The following is a 22,614-nucleotide window of genomic DNA, read 5'->3' on the forward strand; positions in this document are numbered from 1 at the left end:
ATTACATATTATTATATGTAATATGATATAATAATAATATTATTATTACATACTAAATATTGTACATATTTAGTCCTTTCAGATGGAAAACATTTATACATATAAATGATGCGATCCAAAGAGCATTTGAACAGCGGTGAAACACTTTCTTATGATGTGTTACATTCATATGAGCAGACAGAGAAGTATGTTTGAAGTAAGTCTGGAGCACAAGAAATAGAAATAAACCTTGTGTAAATTGTCAGCTTTATGCTAAGCTAAAATGCTATTTCTAGCCATTTTACATGCACATGTTACCAGACACAATCATATTTTTCATCAAGAATATTCACTTTGGATCATAATTTCTTTTTTCAAATAAGACCTTTGATATTAGGGCAAAGCATGCATGGCAATTATTCTTGATCATTTCTTTATTGTTTTCCTGTAAAAATGTCTAAAAATGTATCTTGTTTTAGAAACAACACTGCATAAGATATTTAGGTTTTTCAGAGAATTTCTCCAGCCCTTTAAAGGGGTTCGAACCCGGTTACTGCACCAGTGTAAAGATGTATGATGACAAGGAGGGAACAAAGACATAGAGTTATTCACAAGTAAGCTTTTAATGGCCACAGCACTGCTCACAACACAATTTTTCCTCCACAAGCAAATCTTCACAATTAACATAAAACTTTTCAGGGTCTCAACAAAACTTCTCAATTAACATAAAACTTTTCTTATGCGCTGTACGCAGCAACACTGGATTGACGAGTGTCACACACTCCCTTCTGGAGGTTCTGAGGCCCTTTTTATGCCGCTCTCCCCGTGCTCACTGAAATTAGAGACAGGTGTTAGACATAATTTGGCTCAGGTGCAAGCGCCCTTACCGCTTTCTCCCGGACGGGCGCTTGACCACGCCCCCGCTGCCACACCTTCTTAAATGTATCATGGATTTACTATAGTAATATTGTAGTAACCATGGTTAATTTTGTGCTTACTATTGTTTTACCACAAATTACATTAAACTGTGGTTATTGTAGTAAAACCATGGTTAATTTTCATAAGGAAATGTCCCCCTAATTAAATACATAACTATGAACCAGAATCAATTCTTAAATTAGTCCAAACAATAAAAAAAAAACAGCATTTAAAGTAATGTATCATTGTAATATGGTATTTTGGACTCCTAAGTGATTCATTCATAGAATTGCATTGTTTGTAAGTACAAGAACTATGGTTTAACAACACAAAGCAAACATTAATGGTTTATAAGTAAATCTGCCATGTAGAATCCGTGACATCACTCGGGGTAATCGCGTGACCCAATAAGCTTGTTAGGTTGCAAGGTGTTCTTTATTGGCGGGAGTAGAGCTGAATGATTATGACTAAAAACATAATTAAATATGTTTTCCCCATATATTGTAATCGCCATTAATAAGATCTATTACTATAATTTTATTGCATGCCATATTTATGCAGCTACACATCCAAAACAATCTGAGAACTGTGTTCCTGAATTAGTTCATTCTATTTATTCATTAGTAGCCTAAATTAAGACAGTGACCAAATGGAACACTTTACGGTGTTCCTCTTCTTGGCAGTATGAAATAAAACTTATTTAAATTGTGATTAAATAATTGCGTTTGAACATCATATTTACGGCCGAATTAGCGTTGTTGTTGCATTTCTGTTGAAGCAAAGAATTGTGGCTTATGAGTGTCCACATAGGATGCATGTCTTGCATCCTCCGAATTCCCGTGAAAGAAGGTTGCATTCAAAGGCAGCATTCGAAGTATCCTACTCGCTTTTCTGAAACGAGACAGCCTCGATGACGTTTGCGGCCGACAAATGCAACCTCAGTTGTTTGAATAGTTTAATAGTGTACATGCAATGAGAATCAGACTAATGCCATGCAGACTTCAATTGTTGTGCACTAGCCAATTCAAGTCACTTCGCTTTAGTTGTATTATTATATATATATTTGGATTACAAAGGCTTCTCGTAAAACTGGACTGTTTTCCCTATATGTCAGTTTGGAAAATGTCAAAACCTGCAGTGGTAAAATTTGCATTTGAAAATTTTGAAGAAGATTCTGAAAATAAGAAATGAAGAGCAACCTGCAAAATATGTCACACATTAATAAGTGAAGCATGTGGTACAACATCATCATTAAGTTAGTCCCATTGTCTTTGACATGATTTTATATTATTTCCCATTTGCTAGACTGCCAACTTTCTTAAAATGAGAATTTTAACATATAACAATATTAAAGTACATAACCATGCCTACCAATCTGCAATCTCTTTCAAATGAAAATTATGGAAAATGACATTTGATATCATACTAGTGATGACTATCACCACAAGGCAATTTAGGCCAGCCATGTTTTCAATAAAAATGACAATTCTTATTATCATATTACAATATTTTGATTTGTTAATGAACAGGGGTATTTCCCAGAGGTGGGGTCTTGATCTTGTGGTCTTCGTCTCAAGATGTCTCAGACCATATAAACATGGTCTGGGTATTGGAGGGTCTTGTCTTGGTCTCAAGGGGTCTAGTCTTGGTCTTGAAGGGTCTGGTCTTGACTACACTTTTGAAATTAACACTGAAGCAATTCAACAATTCCCTTTAAGTCTATCTCTACAGTTTAAACTGAACTCCCAATACCTGAAACAAGCCCTGCTTATCATCCCCCATTGTGAGAGTAGTACAAGACAGTACAGCCTGTCATCATACCAATATTCAGTAAAAAACATAAATGGCAGAGAGCTTTCAGTGATCCATAATAAATCTCATTCCCCATTCTCCTCCTCATCTCTCACGCTTTCAGTCCTCAAGCCCCCTACTGCCTTTGGTTTTCCTCTCACTTTGTCATGCAATGAACCAGGAGAGAGATGCTGGTTGAACCCAAATGCAGTATTGTAATGAAGAAGAGTATAAAAATACAAATAGCACAAGGCTTGGAAAAAACAAAGGGCCAAGATAGCTTCACTGCTACTATGGACAAGACTAGACTTAGAACAATTAAACATGAAGGTATAAATAGGAGCACAAATGAAGGCAAACACAAAACAGCTGAACACAAGGATGGGGGACAGGTAAGGATGATGACTGGGCTTCTTGGGAAGGGAAGTACAGAAAGTAAATTCAAAATAAGAGTCTAGAAGACAGGGGAAAATACAGAAAAGTTTGTGACACGTTTACGTTAACCCTACATTTTAGCACCCTCCCAAAATCGAGTAAACTGCCTCGCTACACACCGCCAACATACCGTTGGCGGTGTGTAGCTAAAAGGCCGTTCACAATACTTGCTCTTATGTTAAAAAATTGCTGGATGGAGCTAGAGACTGAATAAAATAAGACAGGTCACTGGTATACTTTTGAATGGCAGAATTCGCAACACTGAATGTAGCGACTCTAGAAATGGAAGTCCCACCTTGCAGTTAAAAGAGCCAATTGTCTTTTTGAAAGAGACATCCCCGGTCAGTTTTCAACAAGAAAGCGCATTAGCAGAATTTAATGTTCTGAACTAAATAAGCATAATTCAGGATTCTAATAGTTGCCAGATATTTTTGCTGATTTTAAATATAGTGTATGTGTATGCATGCCATATGTATTCTTGATCAAACATTTTCACCATTCAAGTCAATAGTACCTGTACTTGTAGATCCCTTAAAGGGAATTTGACGGAGCACAAAAGAACACAGGGCTCTTATTAAAAGTTGAATTTTTTTACTTGACATGACATCTAAAAATGTGCTGCTTATGGTGCAAAGCCCTAAAAATGAGACTCAATTGCCAGCACATGTTTATATACACAAACAATTAAAAATAGCACATACCGATACAAGAATTAATTAATGAATTTTGCATTGATACAGAGTTTTTCTGATACTACACTCAAATCGCTTTACACAGTGAACAGGGGATTCTCCTCAACCACTACCAGTGTGCAGCATCCACCTGAATGTTGCGACAGCAGCCATAGCACCAGTACGCTCATCACACACCAGCTGTAGAGGAGTGAGTGGCGTGTTTCAGACAATTAATGGATAGGGATTATGAATGCAACCTGTGTTGAACAGCCCCTGAAGCAGAATATTAACCTTATTAATGTCTGATTTAGACTGCTTTACATAGGTAGCAACTCCAAATAGCTCTCACATGATGCCCATGAGCGATTCGACTCACAATTGATTTCAACAGAGTATGATGTTAGCATGTTGCTAAGCTAACTTCTATACTCTAATAGGCATAGGCCTACTATAAATATACACAACACACAAATATTGGGTAAAATAATCAATTTTAAATAACACTGAATTCCCCCCATTACCATACCATTCCATTTTAAATAAAATATACATTTACTTATAATCAACATTTCACATCTGCCATCTTTTCTCTGAGCTCATCACATTGCATTCTGAAATTTAACTGAATTGATTACTATGCTACCTTCAAATCTGACCAAAATGAGGTATCTTAGAAGGCAGCAAAATGTTTCCTAGCTTTTGGTAGAGGATTTGTGTCAGGAGCCTGCCAATGATGGCTTGCTGTCATCTCTGCCTTCCCCTCTCTTTCTTTTCTCTTTGTGAATATGATGTTGGTAAGATTTCATTCCTTTCACTGTTTACACAGAGCTTTTACAGGCCTTTATGAGTTAGGGTGAGGCTGGGGCTAGGCGTGTTGCCTTACACAACGTCCACCTTAGACAATGCTGAGCAGTGTGTGCAGGGTGAGTGAGAAACACTTGGGGCTTAAGAGGGGAAGATCTTCACCAGCAACCCTAATCTTCCAAGAATTGCTGAACTGGGATCGGGGATCTCTTTTGACAGGACTGGTTGAGGGGGAATCCCTAGACCTTACCAAAGTGATGTATCTGTGTTGCATTAGGTCAAAATAGCAAAAGCCTGGGATTGGTCAATTGAGGAAATTGCTCATTTGCAGATGTTAGGCCATGAAAAGCCTGGCATTGATACATGAGTTCTAGAAAGCTAAATGGATGTCAGAGCGATGTCTGGTGTGGGATACCCTGCCTCTTGGGATCTGAATTTGTTCCCCTTTCAAGGTCCAACTGGCAGTCTGAATTTTGTACTGGTAACAAACCCACTGTTTTTCTATTTAATCTCAACTGGAGGTCCTGTGAAAGGGTGAAGTATAAGAGCAAAGTGGGGAATGAAAACCTTAGCTCCAGGAAATGGAGGAGAGAGGGTTGATTCCAGAAGCTGGGAAATGAGATGTTGATCCCACACTGTGGCTCAGAGTTTCCTCTTACTTCCTGACATAAGTGTCAATGATCATATTCTTGTCCACTCAAACATGTGTGTGAAAACATGCTTAAATCAGGTCTTGGAACATATGGATAGCTAACCTTTCTCCAGTATTCACTACAAGGCACGGTTTAAACAGAAGGCGTCCAACATATACCTCCAAAGTTCTTTTGATCACTCTTTTATCAATAGTGGATGTGTGCATAATATGGCAAACTGTAATTTATACCAAATTAGAGTCTCACCACTAAACGGCAACACTCGTTCATACACATGCTTTGAGGTATGGACAACATGGTGCAATAATCCTTCATACATTAGTTTCTCTCAAATGGGTGGGGTAGAAGGTGTCCGTCCATTTGCATATTAATAAAGCCTCTGTGCAGGCTTGATGTGAACCTGTACACTCAAAAATATATATTAGCCTACTTTTAAGATTTACACATTTCCATTTAATTAAATAGCAGAAAATTATATTGTGTAATGTTTAACAAATAATAAAACTTATTATTATTATTAAAGATAACAAACATTTTTAATAACTCAATTAAAACTGTCTGTCTGTCTGCCTGCCTGCCTGTGAAAATGGTATTAGAAAAAATCCTCAGAGAACATTTTAATATACAATGTATGAAAATACAGTGTGTTTATACACACTGTATATATGTAATATTATTATTATTATTCAAGATAACTAAATTAAAATGTTAATGACTCAATTAAAACCGCCTGCCTGTCTGACTGTCTAACTGTATGGTATTGGTTAATACAATTTTACAATATAAATTTAAATTTAAATCAGTTTTCACACAATACAAATGTATTAAATCTAAAGTCACAAAAACATGTTTGAAAAGAAAAAATATTGATGTTTATATTTAAGAATAAGATGTTTTAATATTTTGGAACTGACACTGATGCAGATAATAGTAATATGATCCAAAACGCAAAATGATCCAAATGGCAGCCTATATTTTGGTCTTTCACTAATGCATGTGCATGGTAGTGATCAAAATATGAAAATTCTACTGCTTTTTTGATACATCATATATTCAAATGTTCCCTTGTAATTTTTTTTAATACCATTTTGACAAACATTCGAGTAGACTCAGAAGACTAAAAAGCATTTATCTTCTATGTGCTCCTGGACTCGAGATGCCATCAATTAAGTAATGTATCAGCAGTGCTTGGTAGTAATGGATAACGTTATCTGGACTAGGTAAATAGACAAATATCAAGTACTTGAAATTAGATGTTTTATCTTTAAAACATTTTCATTGTAAATCAGCCTACAGGTGATATATGTATAGTACTTTCAGTAAGTCTTCAGGTGTTTTCATAAGAGGGGGGAAGACTGAGGAATTGCCCACACAGACCTGATACTAGACACTAACCATATTACTATAATTACACTGAAGATGGAGTGGTTTCACTCAGCATTTGACCACTCGATTTACAAAAAATCATTTAACTTTTAAAGAGACACAGGGCAAAAACATTACTGTGCAATGTAAACTTTGCCTTCTAAAACTTAATATCAAAGCAAAATAATTCCAAGTGAAATCTAAAGAAGTATTTAAAGGTGTGCTTGCATGTTTTATTAACATTACATTGCATATCTAACCAACTCCTGTCAAACACATTCTATTTATTAAGTTATCACTATTTGTGTCATATAACCATGTGTAACTATGTATTTGGAAGGGTTTTGCCCATGAAACGCATACATGTCATTTCATTTTTTAAATGTAATCAACACAAAACTGCAGAATCGATTATTTGAGTTTGTCCTATTTCAGAAACATATTTGTGTCTGTCAGTGATGGAGCGCCTAGAGTTCTGTCAGTATCAGGATGGAAAACATATAACTCACTTCGTATTTTTACACCATGTAAATACATTTGCACTCCATGATTCAAAATTTCTGGGCAAAAGTATAATCCAAGAGATTAATTACTGACTGCAATTTTATTAATGTAGTTTGTTATCAGTACTGGATTACAATTTTGAAGAAATCTACCCTGCACTATGTGGCAATAACCTGCAATGTGATATTTCCAGTTTTTGCTCTCTGGGAATGATGGCAGAGGATTCAGAACAGTGTATCCCCGCCTGAGACAGTGGCTTTGGCTCTGGTTAGTGACCTGTGATGCTAATATAGCTGCCCTTTCTTCCCTGTGTGTCAGAGGAACAAACTTGTCTCACTGACTAAGATCCTACTGTCTGCCACAGAACACCAAGTCTTTTCATTCTTTTGAGGGGGTTTGACAAGGATTTCCTGGCTCTTATTAAATTATAATCCCTAAACCCTCTTACCCTTCTGCCATCCAGACTATGAGAATATGGTAGAGACAGTTCCCTTTCGTAGGAACTTGTCTGTCGTTGAATGTTTGTGAATGTAGTTAGCCTGGTCTGTGTTCCCTGCCCGAGTTCTCTGTTCTTGTTTATTTCCCCATTGAGGGTTTTTCTTTGTATTTTGTTAGTAATAAAGTAAGCTGCATTTGGATCCTCAACCTTCGTCTGCCTTCATTGCCTTACATTCGTGACAATAGCTCTTGTTTTATGCACACGGTATGCAGGCTTAGACCTTTTCGTTCCATCCACGTTCCCTTAGGGGATTTATCTGTTGTATTTTAAGCACTCTTGGGTGCTTCGTTTGAGCCCTTGGCAACAATCGCTGACAAGTTTCTTACTCTTAAAACGGCCCTGCGAGTAGCATTGGCATTGTTTAAAAGGGTTGGGGATTTGCATGCCCTGTCGTTTGATCCCTTATATATGGAATTTGCACCAGGGTTCAAGAGTGGTGTTAAGACCTTGTTTGGGCTATTTGCCTAAGGTCATTTCTACATAATTTCGCTCACAGACTATAATTTTTCAGGCTTTCTATCCTCCCATTTGAGTAGCATGGAGGAGCATGAAAGATTGCATATGCTTTGACCAATTTGGGTGCTGCGAGATTATGTTGACCGTACTAGCCAGAGGCGTAAGTCAGAGCAGTTGATTGTTTGCTTTGGTGGCCGCAAAAGGGGTGATTCAGTGTCCAAGCAAAGACTGTCTCATTGGCTTACTGATGCAATTTCAAGTGCTTACGAAGCATGTGGTTTACCTTCCCCTTCGGGTATTCGAGTCCATTCTACGAGGAGCATGGCATCCTCATGGGCTTTGGCTAGAGGTGCGTACTTGGAGGACATTTGTATGGTGGCAGGGTGGTCCTCTCCGCATACATTTGTTGGATTTTATAATCTGGATGAGGGTTTGAATCCTGCATCACAAGTTCTCTCTGCTGGAACAGGAGTAAACTCACAATTTTCTCTGTTTTATTCAGATGTTTTAGCTCGCTTCTGTGCCATATACTTGCCACACGGGCATAGAGAGTTGGCAGCTACTGTTCGCATGGCGTGAATGTATATCATTCCCAATGTGATTACGCAGCTCAAGTTCCTATGAAAGGGAATGTCTCGGTTACGTGAAACGTAAGCCTGGTTCCCTGAGTGGGAACGAGACTCTGCGTAAGCTGGCCATACTCTCTAGCAGCTGCATAGGCTCGTACCGTCAACCAGAAAATCTGAATCGATGGCGCAAATGCGAGCGCTTTTATGGAGCCGTGATGTAGCTCCCTAGGGTCATCGCTTATGTGCCACAAGCTAGTAAATTTCAATGATTGTACAAGAGCTTCAGACCACGTGACACTCAGGGTGAGTCCCAATGTGATTATGCGGTGCCTCGTTCCCACTCAGGGAACCAGGGTTATGTTTCACGTAATCGAGACAATTTCCATGTGTCTTGAATACCCATTAGAGACAGTGATTGTAAGTAGTCATATTGCAGATTCATTTATCCAAAGAAAACTTAGGGCAACTAAAAGCAAAAGAGTTTACACTCTGTCAGAGAATGCTGTGAATCCATTGACTTCAATGGGGATGGCGCATCAAAAGGAAAAATGCAAGGGTTTACAAAGTCAAATCTCAGTCATTATTTCAAACTGCCATGGCTCTTTCAGCAATCTCACAACAAATGTTATGCTTTCCTATTGTATGCATCAACAGCTCAATCATAGCTTTTTCTAGTGTGTAGGCGGCCTATTAGTACACTCCCTGCTGAAAACCCTGCATAGCTGGTCACCAGTATGTGTTATATTTAAAATGCTGGTCCACAACACGGGAAGCTGGTGTGCTGGTCTTTCAACAAGGCTTTTAGAATAACTTAATTAGCAAGACTTCTTAGGTTAACCAGCATTACCAGAAAAAAGCAGTTTTGCTGTGAACAAGATGGCTATGCTAGTCCACCAGCTAGACCAGTACCAAACTATCACTAAACAGCATGAGATTTGCACATTGGTGATAGTTTAACTTTCTGACTGCAAGCCTCGAGCTTTAGTCACAGCATCACACTACATTGGCATGTTAGACATCTGAAATCAGGATATAGGCCAGCACCAACAATTCAAGCAACACGAGCCCTGTTAGTTTAGCAAGCATTTTAATGGTGTGTCAGTAATAGATCAGCATTTCATGATAGAAATGGACTTGCTGTTTTCTGGCTCTCCTTCTGGAAGCTATTCTCACTTGCTACTGAGTCAAAAGGTTTCCAGTCCTAGAGAGCAGTGAAACTTTGGATTAAGTGTGATTCCCCTGGTATTAGCCAATTATACTCATAAGTTCACACCCTGTACAGCTAAAATCCATGTAGCTATTGGCATGGGTTTCTATAATTGTGCATTCAAATTGCAGCTGATGGCACTGAGGAAATCATGTCCTTTGTGATTGGATTGGAGATGGATGAAAATTATTTGGATGATATAGGGAAGGTTAAGATTTAATGTAGAGCTCATTTATCATCTTGAATGTGCAATGGAGAATAAGTAGACTGTGCCTTGTTCTGTAAGAAGCTCTGAGTAATTTTAGCTTGACAGAATCCTGGGGCCCCACATTCACATTCACATCAGCCATAGGTATGTACATGTTATGCTTCTTGTGGAAACATCCAAGGAGTCCACCTACACATGTAGGTCTCACTCCACTGACGAATGCCACCCACATGGAGGAGTTGAGCAAGCCATTCATCATTCAGGCTGAATACATGGCACGGGCTTTGGAGACAAAATGCAGCCAGCTGATGACTGCTCTTTGAACGGTCTGCCCCGTCAGCTCCTACACTATCCATCCTTTTCTTCCCCTCCACTATTTTGTTCTTTGTTTTACAATTTCTTAGAGAAAATGAGTGGGGAGCAGCCAGCACAAGTCAGTGTTTAATGTAAACGTGAAGAGAAAAAAAGCTTCTTGCATCGTCAGGGCTTGGCAACAGACAATGTGTGCATTCACATGAGAAATGTGCTGTGCCATGAAAGAGAAAGAGAAAGTAAGAAAAGGTGAAAGACAGAAAATTAAAGGGAACTGTAGGATGAATGAAAAGATTCTTGAGTCACAATTTAGGGTTCCTCGCAGGTCCACGCTGGTGGAACCCTTTTGAGTACTTCTAGCTACCCTTCGAATGTGCCTCAAGTATCCCATTGTTGATGTTACTGAGTGAATTGCTGACAGTCTTTACACTAAAGAAAACTGAATAGCTTAAACCAGCCTGGTGGTTTAAGCTGTGGTTAGCTGGTCTCATTGCTTGGCCAAGGTGGTTAAGCTGGTCTGTTTTACTGGTTTCAGGGCACTTTTCAACTGGTCAGGCCAAGAAAACAGCTGGCTGACCAGCTAAACATCACCTTGGCTCAGCTTGGAGACCAGCTGAAGACCAGCTTGGACAGGCTACCAAACCAGCTGAACCAAATTAAACCAGCTAAGTAAAGTAAGTAAGTAAAAGTTTATTTATATAGCACCTTTCACAGGTATAAGGCCACAAAGTGCTTCACAACTAAAACATTTATTTCATAAAATACACACAATAAAAGCATATACAGTGCATGATCATATCAGCCCACAAGCAGCTAATTAAAAGCCTGAACAAATAAATGAGTCTTTAGTCTGCATTTGAAGGCATCAACAGAGTCAAGAGAGCGCATAGACGGTGGGAGGTCATTCCACAACCTAGAGGCAACAGCCTGAAAAGATCGGTCACCTCTAGCTAAGAATTCCCTTTTGCAACTATCCTTTTAAAAGGGTACTTAGAAGTTCTCCAAAGGGTTTAGCCAATGTGGAATTCTGTGGAACCCTGGATGGTCCCTTAAGTATCTAAGAAAATGTAATAGGAAAGAGATGAAAGATGTTGAGAGAGAAAGATAGAATGTGAGAAATAAATTTGTAAGGGGAAAAACAGATTGGGAAGGACTGTGATCAGGTTGTGTCTGAGAGTTTTAGTCTGACACGAGGAGTGCTACAGTGATCGTCATGGTAGACAGAGTCAGAAAGCTCAGCAGGAATAGAGCCGGAGCAGAGGTTATGCCAGTGAACCCAGCAGTCATCCAGCCAATTCATCAAACCCAACCAAATACTGCTCACACTGTTATTAATACTTGCACACAAGCCATCTTTTTTAAGTGATATGTAATGTTGGATTGAAAACAGAAATGTGTAATTTACAGATAATCCATAGTATTACAAAAAGATGAATTAGTCCAATTGGTCCAACAGGCCCAATGTACCTGAATTCACCCTACTGTAGATACTAATATACAAGTATACAATGTTTTTCTATATCATCCTACTATGCTGAAATTAACTGTTTTATATTCGATATGTAGAATATATATCAATTAATAAATGGCTTGTATTTTGTGTTCATAACTGAAAGATGAGAATATTCTGAGAAATAGATTTAAAAGGAAGGACAAATATGTTTTGGCTTTTCCTCTGCCTCTATTTTTCCCATCCTAATACTGTAATGTTTTTCTTTTTTCTTTTCCAAGCATTTCATACAAAATATCATACTGCATATACTACCCCACAAAGTGAAAATGCAGTAACTATGCCAACATTTTTCTCTAAATCTGCACAAAGTCTGTCAAACCCATCTTGTCACAAGACAAATCATTATCCTAGAGACCCGATTCTGGTGTAACTGAGTTTTTTGACAAAATTTGTAGTTTCTGTATTTTTCCTTCATAGGGCAGTTCAAACTAAGGTGAATTTGTGATACACATGCTGTCATTGAAGAGGACTATATTATAAGTCCATTTATAAGCCATCACCATGATGGCGCAACCATCACCATGAAGTCTTGCATAGCCTAATCTAGCAAGGCAGCTAATGTTAGCAACTTCATACTGTCTGAGAAAGCCAAACTGTTTTTAGCGTCACGCACCTGATCGTCTAGAATGTAGAACATAAGCTATATATCGAATATTACTCAAAAGCTTATCATCAATAGTGAGTGAATTTTATCGCCCAGCCCTACCACATCAAGCTTTGTTACTCTATTCTCTTATGAAAATTCTCCTAACCCCAGGAATTCATGTCGAATAGGAAAGAATGCCAGCTTTTTACTGTTAACTGTGCTGATTTTTTTTAAAGCTAACAACTGGAATGTATTTGGTCCTGTCTTAATCAGATTTTTCTCCACAATTAACAAAACAAAGTGCCTCTCAGTTGGAGACTGGGCTTCATTCTTATTGCTGTTTCTCTCTCCATAGTCATTTTTCTGTCTCTTAAAGGAATAGTTCACCCACAAATTTACATTTTTACTCTTTGACTATGCATCTAGGACTTTCTTTGTTCTGCTGAAAACAAACAAAGATTTTTAGAAGATTATTTCAGATCTGTGGGTCCACACAATGCAAGTGAATGGTGACCAGAACTTTCAAACATCTATGTTTTCTTAAGTAATAAAATAGGTGTTGGTGAGAAACAGATCAAAAGATAAGGTTTTTATGTATAAATCTCCACTTTCACTTTCACATTCACATTCTTTAACATTCTGAAAGTGAAAGTGGAGTTTTATAGTATAAAGTATTGAAATATTGATCTGTTTCTCAAGTGACTGCATTGCTTCAGAAGACTTTGATTAAACCAATGAAGTTGTATGGATTACTTTTATGCTGCCTTTGCGTGATATTCCTTTGAGCTTGAAAGGTCTGGTCACCATTCACTTGCATTGAAAGGACCAACAGAGCTGAGATATTCTTCTAAATAGCTTTATTTGTGTTCAGCAGAAGAAAGAAAAGTCATACACATCTGGAATGGCATGAGGGTGAGTAAATTATTAGATCATTTACATTTTTGGATGAACTATCCCTTTAAAATCTTCAATGTTTTTAACTCTTGCGATCGTGAGGACCTAAAATATTAAATAGTTTGTCGATTAGGTAATGAAAATTAAGAGGGAAAATATCTATATATATCTTGTACTTAACAGGTCAAGGCATTATATTCCTTAATCACCTAAAACAAAGCAACACACCGACCTTCCACTACAAAGCCCTAACCTAACTAGAGATGTCCTGAGTTAGGCCATGGGGCTATTTTTACAATCCAAAGTATTTGATAGACCAAGGATAGAAATTCAGTCCAATTCAAATTATGACAACACAAAATTAAAAATCATTAAGGCATTATGCTGAAATTCTAACAAAATAGAGAAAATGATAACACAATTTCCCCATAAGATTATACAGGCAAACAATCATCTTCTGTGACCAGTCCTGAACTATGGAGTCTTGACCATGTACACACCTAATGAACATATTCTTAGCATAGAGCCAGGCAAACACGGACAGATATTTAAACAGGCTTCCCTGTTACTGTACACAAAACAAAGTAGAAACAGAATAACTAGCCTTATGACTAAATTAGGGACACATTTTGCAAGAACCCACCCAGAATTTAAGTACAAATTAAATACGTACCAATCCCTATACTTTCTAGGCAGTTAGCTTTTCTCTTGAATTTTTACAATTGACTTAATATACACAAAAGTATGTAGTAATAACATGACATTCAAAGTAAATAATACAGGTCCTTCTCAAAAAATTAGCATATTGTGATAAAGTTCATTATTTTCCATAATGTAATGATAAAAATTAAACTTTCATATATTTTAGATTCATTGCACACCAACTGAAATATTTCAGGTCTTTTATTGTTTTAATACTGATGATTTTGGCATACAGCTCATGAAAACCCAAAATTCCTATCTCAAAAAAATTGCATATCATGAAAAGGGTCTCTAAACGAGCTATTAACCTAATCATCTGAATCAACTAATTAACTCTAAACACCTGCAAAAGATTCCTGAGGCTTTTAAAAACTCCCAGCCTGTTTCATTACTCAAAACCGCAATCATGGCTAAGACTGCCGACCTGACTGCTGTCCAGAAGGCCATCATTGACACCCTCAAGCAAGAGGGTAAGACACAGAAAGAAATTTCTGAACAAATAGGCTGTTCCCAGAGTGCTGTATCAAGGCACCTCAGTGGGAAGTCTGTGGGAAGGAAAAAGTGTGGCAAAAACGCTGCACAACGAGAAGAGGTGACCGGACCCTGAGGAAGATTGTGGAGAAGGACCGATTCCAGACCTTGGGGACCTGCGGAAGCAGTGGACTGAGTCTGGAGTAGAAACATCCAGAGCCACTGTGCACAGGCACCAGAAACAGTGGCAGAAGCGCCTGACCTGGGCTACAGAGAAGCAGCACTGGACTGTTGCTCAGTGGTCCAAAGTACTTTTTTCGGATGAAAGCAAATTTTGCATGTCATTCGAAATCAAGGTGCCAGAGTCTGGAGGAAGACTGGGTTGAAGGAAATGCCAAAATGCCTGAAGTCCAGTGTCAAGTACCCACAGTCAGTGATGGTCTGGGGTGCCATGTCAGCTGCTGGTGTTGGTCCACTGTGTTTTATCAAGGGCAGGGTCAATGCAGCTAGCTATCAGGAGATTTTGGAGCACTTCATGCTTCCATCTGCTGAAAAGCTTTATGGAGATGAAGATTTCATTTTTCAGCACGACCTGGCACCTGCTCACAGTGCCAAAACCACTGGTAAATGGTTTACTGACCATGGTATTACTGTGCTCAATTGGCCTGTCAACTCTCCTGACCTGAACCCCATAGAGAATCTGTGGGATATTGTGAAGAGAAAGTTGAGAGACGCAAGACCCAACACTCTGGATGAGCTTAAGGCCGCTATCGAAGCATCCTGGGCCTCCATAACACCTCAGCAGTGCCACAGGCTGATTGCCTCCATGCCACGCCGCATTGAAGCAGTCATTTCGGCAAAAGGATTCCCGACCAAGTATTGAGTGCATAACTGAACATAATTATTTGAAGGTTGACTTTTTTTGTATTAAAAACACTTCTTTTATTGGTCGGATGAAATATGCTAATTTTTTGAGATAGGAATTTTGGGTTTTCATGAGCTGTATGCCAAAATCATCAGTATTAAAACAATAAAAGACCTGAAATATTTCAGTTGGTGTGCAATGAATCTAAAATATATGAAAGTTTAATTTTTATCATTACATTATGGAAAATAATGAACTTTATCACAATATGCTAGTTTTTTGAGAAGGACCTGTATGTGTTTGTGTGAATATAATGTTAACCTCTTCTTTGGAAATTTAAACCGTTGTTTAAAGCTTTAAATCTGAAAAAAGAGAGTTTAGATATATAAAAAAAAAAATAAAAAGCAAAAAACAGAGGGTATACTAAAACATATGTTTGCTCCACTATTACCGTTCCCTAAACTGTTACTAGTATGGTCTCAGATAAGGCACCCCAGACACCCTAGTGACCAATTCCTGATTAAGCCTAGACAGAAAGTCTTTTCTCAATAACATTACCTGTGCTAATAGCCCTGCTCATGAAACCTACATGTGTAAGAAATGTGCATATGCAAGAAAACACATTTCTGTATTCCCAGGACTATAGAAGGTACATGGATCATTCGCATAGCCAAAAAAGTGAGACAGCTAAGACGAATGGTGTCTGTTATGTACTGTGTCTAAGAGAACATTTCCTCAGGGTGAGGATAGAGGGAGCTTCATCTGAACTACCTGAGAAAGACATATTCTCTGCAATGATTTCTTCGGTATTCAGCGGCAGTGCTACACTGCCTCTTAATCTACTAAGAAATCTTCCGAGCAGTGCTGTACTCGAGACCGGACTCAGACTCTCCAAATCATATATTTATGGTCTTGGTCTTGTCATGGACTCTTAAGCGTTTGGACTTCGTCTTGACTCAGACTTGCACAAGTGTGGACTCTGACTTTACCCCAAGTCAAAAAATACACCACAAGCACTTCAACTTATCTGACAAACATTTCTCTGACTGACAATATCAGCGATTATGACGTGTGTCACGTATTTCTGTTGGCTGTGTACAGGAGAATCAGAATTAGTGATGGCCAATTCACAAATTAATCATTCTTTTGAGTTAATTATTTTAAGAGAAATGGCCAAACAGGTTAGTAAAACACAATGGAAACAGGATGCACCTGAGCTCAATTTTGAGTGTCATGGCAAAGGCTGTGAATACTTATGTACGTGTGATTTTTTTATTTTTAATACATTTGCAAATATTTCAAACAAACTTCTTTCACGTTGTCATTATGGGGTATTGTTTGTAGAATTTTAAGGAAAATTATTTATTTAATCCATTTTGGAATAAGGCTGTAACATAACAAAATGTGGAAAATGTGAAGTGCTGTGAATACTTTCTGGATGCACTCTAGGTAAAAGATACCCTTTGCAGCTCCCCCACTGCAAAAACTGACTTTTGTAGGAAACATATGTCCCACAGTATCCACACACATTCACAACTCAGCTGCCCCTGCACTGTCTCAGAGGAAGACCCATTTGGAGAAAGTGAAACTGAAGAAGAAAAGCACTTGAATTGTCATTTATCTGTCACTTAACTTGACAAGAGCTTATGCTTTAGGGCCATTGCATAATATTAATGTGGCCCTGGGGTAGGCTAGAGGCCCCAATGATGGAAGGGAAGGAAGAAAAAAGTGAAGGCGAGGAAAACAATGGCAAAGTCAGTGTAAAAAGCTAAAGTCATGCCTCAGCAGGACCCTGAGAGCATTAAATGGATGATTTATTTTAAATGTTGTCACAGATTTCTGGTCTGCTTTTGAGACCGCTCTATAGGTTAACATGAAAAAAACCAATATCATGAAAACTCCTTTTAATATCCTTTCTGGTCATGGTAGGTCACGGAGAACATTAATACTCCATACGATAAGAGAAAGTAAATTTTGAACAATTTATCGTTTTGCTGATTAAAGTTATCAATAACAGCTTTCGGAACAATCGAATATCATCAGATATTAACGTCAATATGCAATGTGCTGGAGGGTTTTGGAGTATGACCGTGGCCTCTAGAGATTAAATAAAAATGGATTCCTTGTGGGAGGTCATAACATCTGTCATAATTTACTCATGTAGTTCGAAGCCCATATGACTTTCTTTCTTATGCAGAACACAAAAGGAGAAGTTTTAATGAATATCTCGGTCTATCTTTTTAATGCAATGGCAGTGGATAATGTCTCAATTTAAAGGAATATTCCATGCTCAATCCATTTAAGCTCAATCGACAGTATTTGCAGCATAATATTGACTACCACAAAAAATTATTTTGACTTGCCCCTCCTTTTCTTTATAAAAATACAAAAATGTATTTTTGTGGTAATCAACATTATGCCACAAATGCTGTCGATTGAGCTTAACTTACATTTACATTTATGCATTTGGCAGACGCTTTTATCCAAAGCAACTTACAGTGCAATTATTACAGGGATAATCCCCCTTGAGCAACCTGGAGTTAAGTGCCTTGCTCAAGGGCACAATGGTGGTGGCTGTGGGATTCGAACCAGCGACCTTCTGATTAACAGCCCTGTGCTTTATGCACTATGCCACCACCACTCCTACTTGTTTTGAAATGTAACCCATGCAATTTATATGTCATATTCCTAGTGGAAGATCATTTATTGTGATTAATTAAAAAAAGTTAAAAATTATTGCAATTCATACCTCCTGACCGTGCATACATTTCCTTATGTCCAATGATATGGAAATAAAACAATGTACTGACTTATAAAGCCACTTTTTGTATTGTTAAATTGTCAAATTTATTCATTTACCATTTGCATATATTATTTTGTAAATATAATTTAAATTATATTTCATTATAAATGTCTCTACAGGAACGATTGTACAGATGAAGTTAATTTTGCACAACCTCTGCAACTCTGCATGCCAGCGTGTTCATGTAGACTGATCTTGGCTATGTGAAGAAATTAACCCTTAAAATATTATGCCATTAAAGGAGGTGGAGCACCAGGTCACACCTATCCATGACGTGGACCAATGGCAGTAAGGTGTTCAATGAAAATAAATTATGATAAATCTACGATAAAATATATCATTTCTAAAATGCAATTTTTATTTTATTTCCTGCTTTGTAAACACAAATATCATTACATATATATATATATATATATATATATATATATATATATATATGTGTGTGTTTCATTAACGTTCATTGTACTGGTTTAAGAATAGACAACTGAAAACGTCTAGGTTACAGATGTAACCTCCGTTCCCTGATGGAGGGAACAAGACGTTGTGTCTCTTGAGAGCCTTTTGCATCTCTGATCTATGAGAAAAGGCCAATGAGAAATTGGCAGACAGAATTTGCATGTCCCGCCCCTGGACATACGGGTATAAAGGGAGGGAAATGCATCTGTTTCATTCAGGATTTTTCTGAGGAGCCGACAATGAGGTACGGCCGCAACAGTGGCTCGGTTCAGCGACGTGGTCGGGAGGACACAACGTCTCGTTCCCTCCATCAGGGAACGGAGGTTACATCCAACCCTTTTGATGGAAGCGAGCGTGATCAGGAGGGCCGTCTTCAAGGAGAGGGCCCTGAGTCCGACTGATTCTAGCAGCTCGAAGGGGGTCTCTGAAGGCCCAAGAGCACCACTGAGAGATCCCAGGAGAGGAACAGGCTCGGCCGGGAGGGATTTAACCTCCGGAAGCCTCTTAGGAACCTGATAACTAAGTCTTGCCTACCCAAAGACTTGCCATCTACTGTATCGTGGTGGGCTGCGATAGCAGCTACATACACCTTCAAGGTGGAGAGGGACAGTCTCCTCACCAACCTCTCCTGCAGGAATGAAAGCACTGACCTAACTGCGCACCTCTGTGGGTATTCAGCCCGGGAAGAACACCAATTTGCAAACAAGCGCCACTTCAGGGCGTAAAGTTGCCTGGTAGAAGGGGCTCTGGCTTGGTTGATCGTGTCTACGACAGCAGGAGTTAGATCAGCTAGATCTTCCGCATCCCATCCAGGGGCCAGACGTGGAGGTTCCAGAGGTCTGGTGCGGATGCCAGAGCATTCCCCGTCCCTGAGAAAGAAGGTCCTTCCTCAGGGGGATTTGCCAGGGAGGGGCTATTGCGAGGAGTACGAGATCCAAGAACCAAGTCCGAGTGGGCCAATAGGGAGCCACTAGAAGGACTTGTTCTCCGTCCTCCCTGACCTTGCACAGCACCTGTGCAAGTAGGCTCACTGGGAGGAATCACCTCCTGCGGGGTGCTCGATGCTGGGGCTGAGAGCTGGGTCCAAGTTGAGGCGGAGCTGTGTGATCCTTAAGCGCGGGGACAGAGGGTTCCAGTCCAGCCCCACACTAACGGCGGCCCGGGCAAGCATGTCAGATATCTGGGCGTCATCCTCAGACTGGGCGTGTTGGCCCGAAGGCGGCAGCCCAGGCGAGTTATCCGCATCAGACGCCGGACCACTCTCTGATGCAGCGGCGAGCTCATCCGTCTCGGAGGGCTCAAGAGGATAGGCAGGCTGGCCGTGAGGCGGCCGCTGTTACCTCGATCCCGGACGGAAGTCAATGAGCGTGTCGGGGGCGGGTGGTTCGCGGGGACGTACCCGGCAAACCGCGTCTGCTGTCATTCCCAAATCGCCTCCATTGCCAACTGGGTCATCCTCAATCCCATGGGAAGAAGGAGCGACACAGGGGGCGACCGCAACGTTGCCATGGTCATGTTCTTGCAATTAGAACATGAGTCATCCACAAATGCTGCCACGGTGTGATCGCTGCCCAGTTACACGAGACAGTGCCTGTGGCCGTCAGAAGCGGAGAACACTCTACCACATCCAGGAACTACACAGGGCGGAAGGGCATCTTTATAAAGACGCGTCCTGAAAAGGATGTTCAACGCCAGCTGTGTATATGCTCTTTTAGAGACAATAACTCTTTTAGAGAAATAACTCTTTAAACTGCGCTGTCGAAGCGCCCAGGGGCAAAGCTGCACTGCCATGCAGAGAAGGAGAAAGCCGCTGATATGCGCCGTTGATCCAACAGCAATCGCTCAGAGATGGGAGGAACAGTGTGTGACTTGCAGCTCGCTGCATACACAACCGGTCGGCTCCGAAGAAAATTTCTGAATGAAACAGATGCATTTCCCTCCCTTTATACCCATATGTCCGGGGGCGGGACATGCAAATTCTGTCTGACAATTTCTCATTGGCCTTTTCTCATAGATCAGAGATGCAAAAGGTACCCCTAGTGTCGAAGTGAGCGACAGATGGGGAACCCTTTATCTGTCAACCACTAACATGAATAGCCTATAGAGGAATAGATCATATGGTGTTTCTCTAAGAAAGATGCTGAATTCAGTTTTTCTGAGTCAAAAGCTCAACATTTTTTAGCTCATTCTCTATAAGTCAAGCATCTAGATACTCACAGAATTGCGGGAAAACAGAAAAGTATCTTGCTTTGTATTTCAGCGCTCTCACTTTATGCTGCTCTTTTTTTCACGTGCAGTGCAAAAGATGTGTTTCATGGATCTTGAGCACAGTGCAGTGCAGTGGGAACATGTCAACGTGTAAACTTTGAGCACTCAAGATTGCTCAATAGGACACATCAGACTTATTTAGTTATTTGTTCCAACACTGATAATAGGCGTCATTTGTGGATTTTCCAAGCGCTAGAAATTAAACTTATCGTGCACAGCCCTGGCCTAACAAGTTAAAATATCATTTGGAGGCCCCCTGGCAATGCGGAGGCCCTAGGTAATTGCCTAGTCTGCCTATAGCTAGTACCGGCCCTGCAACAAGGTAGTCTACTAGTCAAGGGAGTGATATGGTACGGGAAGGCTGTTACAGGTTAAGCACCATTCAGACCCTCCTGAGATTTAACTCATGCTGAAAAGTTGATTTATGAAATAAAACTCTTAGACCCAATTTACTCCTCTCTCACTGACTCAGTAAGCATGGTGTCTATCAAACAGACATGTGCCTGAACTGTGCAAACACACACACACTCGCATACCACACACAGACACACTTTTCTTTAACTTATCATGCCTCTGATGTCATAAATCAATTTAGTTGTGTTTGTTGATGTTCGGAGCCTAGAGTGAGAAAAAGATTGAGTGGCCATGTGTATTTATGGCAAGTACATTGATTTAACTCTCTTCTTTGTTGTTTCTATGATGCCTTTTGAGCTTCCAATGTCTCCACCTGAGAAGGCTTCCACTGCACCCTGTGGCTGTTAGTGTTTTAGTGGACAAGTAAAGTGTACATTTCTCAAACATCAGCCATATGTTTTAAAATGATGAAATTGGAAATAGCTTGCTTTTGAACTATTTACTTGCGGCTCTCAGTTTTGGTGTCCTGGTTACAACCTGACCTGCCATGTTGTTTTTAAACATTAACTTCTATTCGCTCAGGCCCCTGCAGTGGCCGATCTGTTTTACCTAAATTGCAGTATGAGTAAGTGTTCTAGCTAAAGGTAATGTGTTTTTTTTTTAAATTATTTTCCTGTTTTCATAAAAGGGCTTGTGTAAGAACATTCCACTCTCTGATTAAGTTTCACATGTCTGGTTAGTGGTGAATTATATAGTTTTACTTTTACCATTTCTTTTTGGTCTTGGTGAATTATTGTTTTGTACTTTTCTGATTTGAGGTCCATCATACTATGGAAAAGCCAAAGTGTTTAATGTCTCATGGACTTGGGGTGAATACTTCCCTTTCTGTTGTAAAAACAATTTTCTTTTCTGTTTTGAATTTTGGTAGCTATTACCGTAAATTCTTCTGTGCAGTTCCCTTTTATAAATATGTTTTAGATAAGCCATGATGTTTTATCACTGTTTGCCAAATTGGTCTTTTTTATTGATCTTTTGGAAGGCTTTACCTCCAGTTGTTGTGAATGGCTTTAGTTACTCAGAAGCTCCTTAGTTTTTTTGCATTACAGATGTTTGGCAGTCACCCATCATTGTGTGCATATCTGTGTTTTAGACCTCAGCTGTATGCTGTAAACACAGAGTTTGTGAGTGTGTCTGCATGCACGGCTGAGCACTTGGCCAGACAGATTGCGTGAGACTTTTTTACTGTGTCTGCAGAGGTTTTCAAGAAAAACATTAGATAAACAGATTGTACCGGCATTTGGAACAGGGGTAATGTCTGATTTTGATTG

At 39.4% G+C, this 22,614-nt stretch overlaps 1 protein-coding gene across 6 annotated transcripts in view; it reads left to right on the forward strand.

Annotated features, from left to right (window-relative positions):
• The window catches only part of col8a2 (collagen, type VIII, alpha 2), an 87,267-nt gene that overhangs the window by 44,646 nt on the left and 20,007 nt on the right, over positions 1-22,614 (forward strand). For 2 of the 6 annotated variants that reach the window (XM_052092805.1, XM_052092809.1), the window contains exon 2: positions 10,910-11,048. The exons of 3 other annotated variants lie outside the window; for them this stretch is intronic. The gene's annotated coding sequence lies outside the window, so the exon portion shown is untranslated. Of the gene's footprint in view, positions 1-10,909; positions 11,053-22,614 lie in introns of all 6 variants that reach the window. One more of the 6 variants, XM_052092808.1, reaches the window with a different exon arrangement.

The sequence above is a fragment of the Xyrauchen texanus genome, chromosome 26 (assembly GCF_025860055.1).
Source record: "Xyrauchen texanus isolate HMW12.3.18 chromosome 26, RBS_HiC_50CHRs, whole genome shotgun sequence".
Lineage (NCBI taxonomy): Eukaryota > Metazoa > Chordata > Actinopteri > Cypriniformes > Catostomidae > Xyrauchen > Xyrauchen texanus.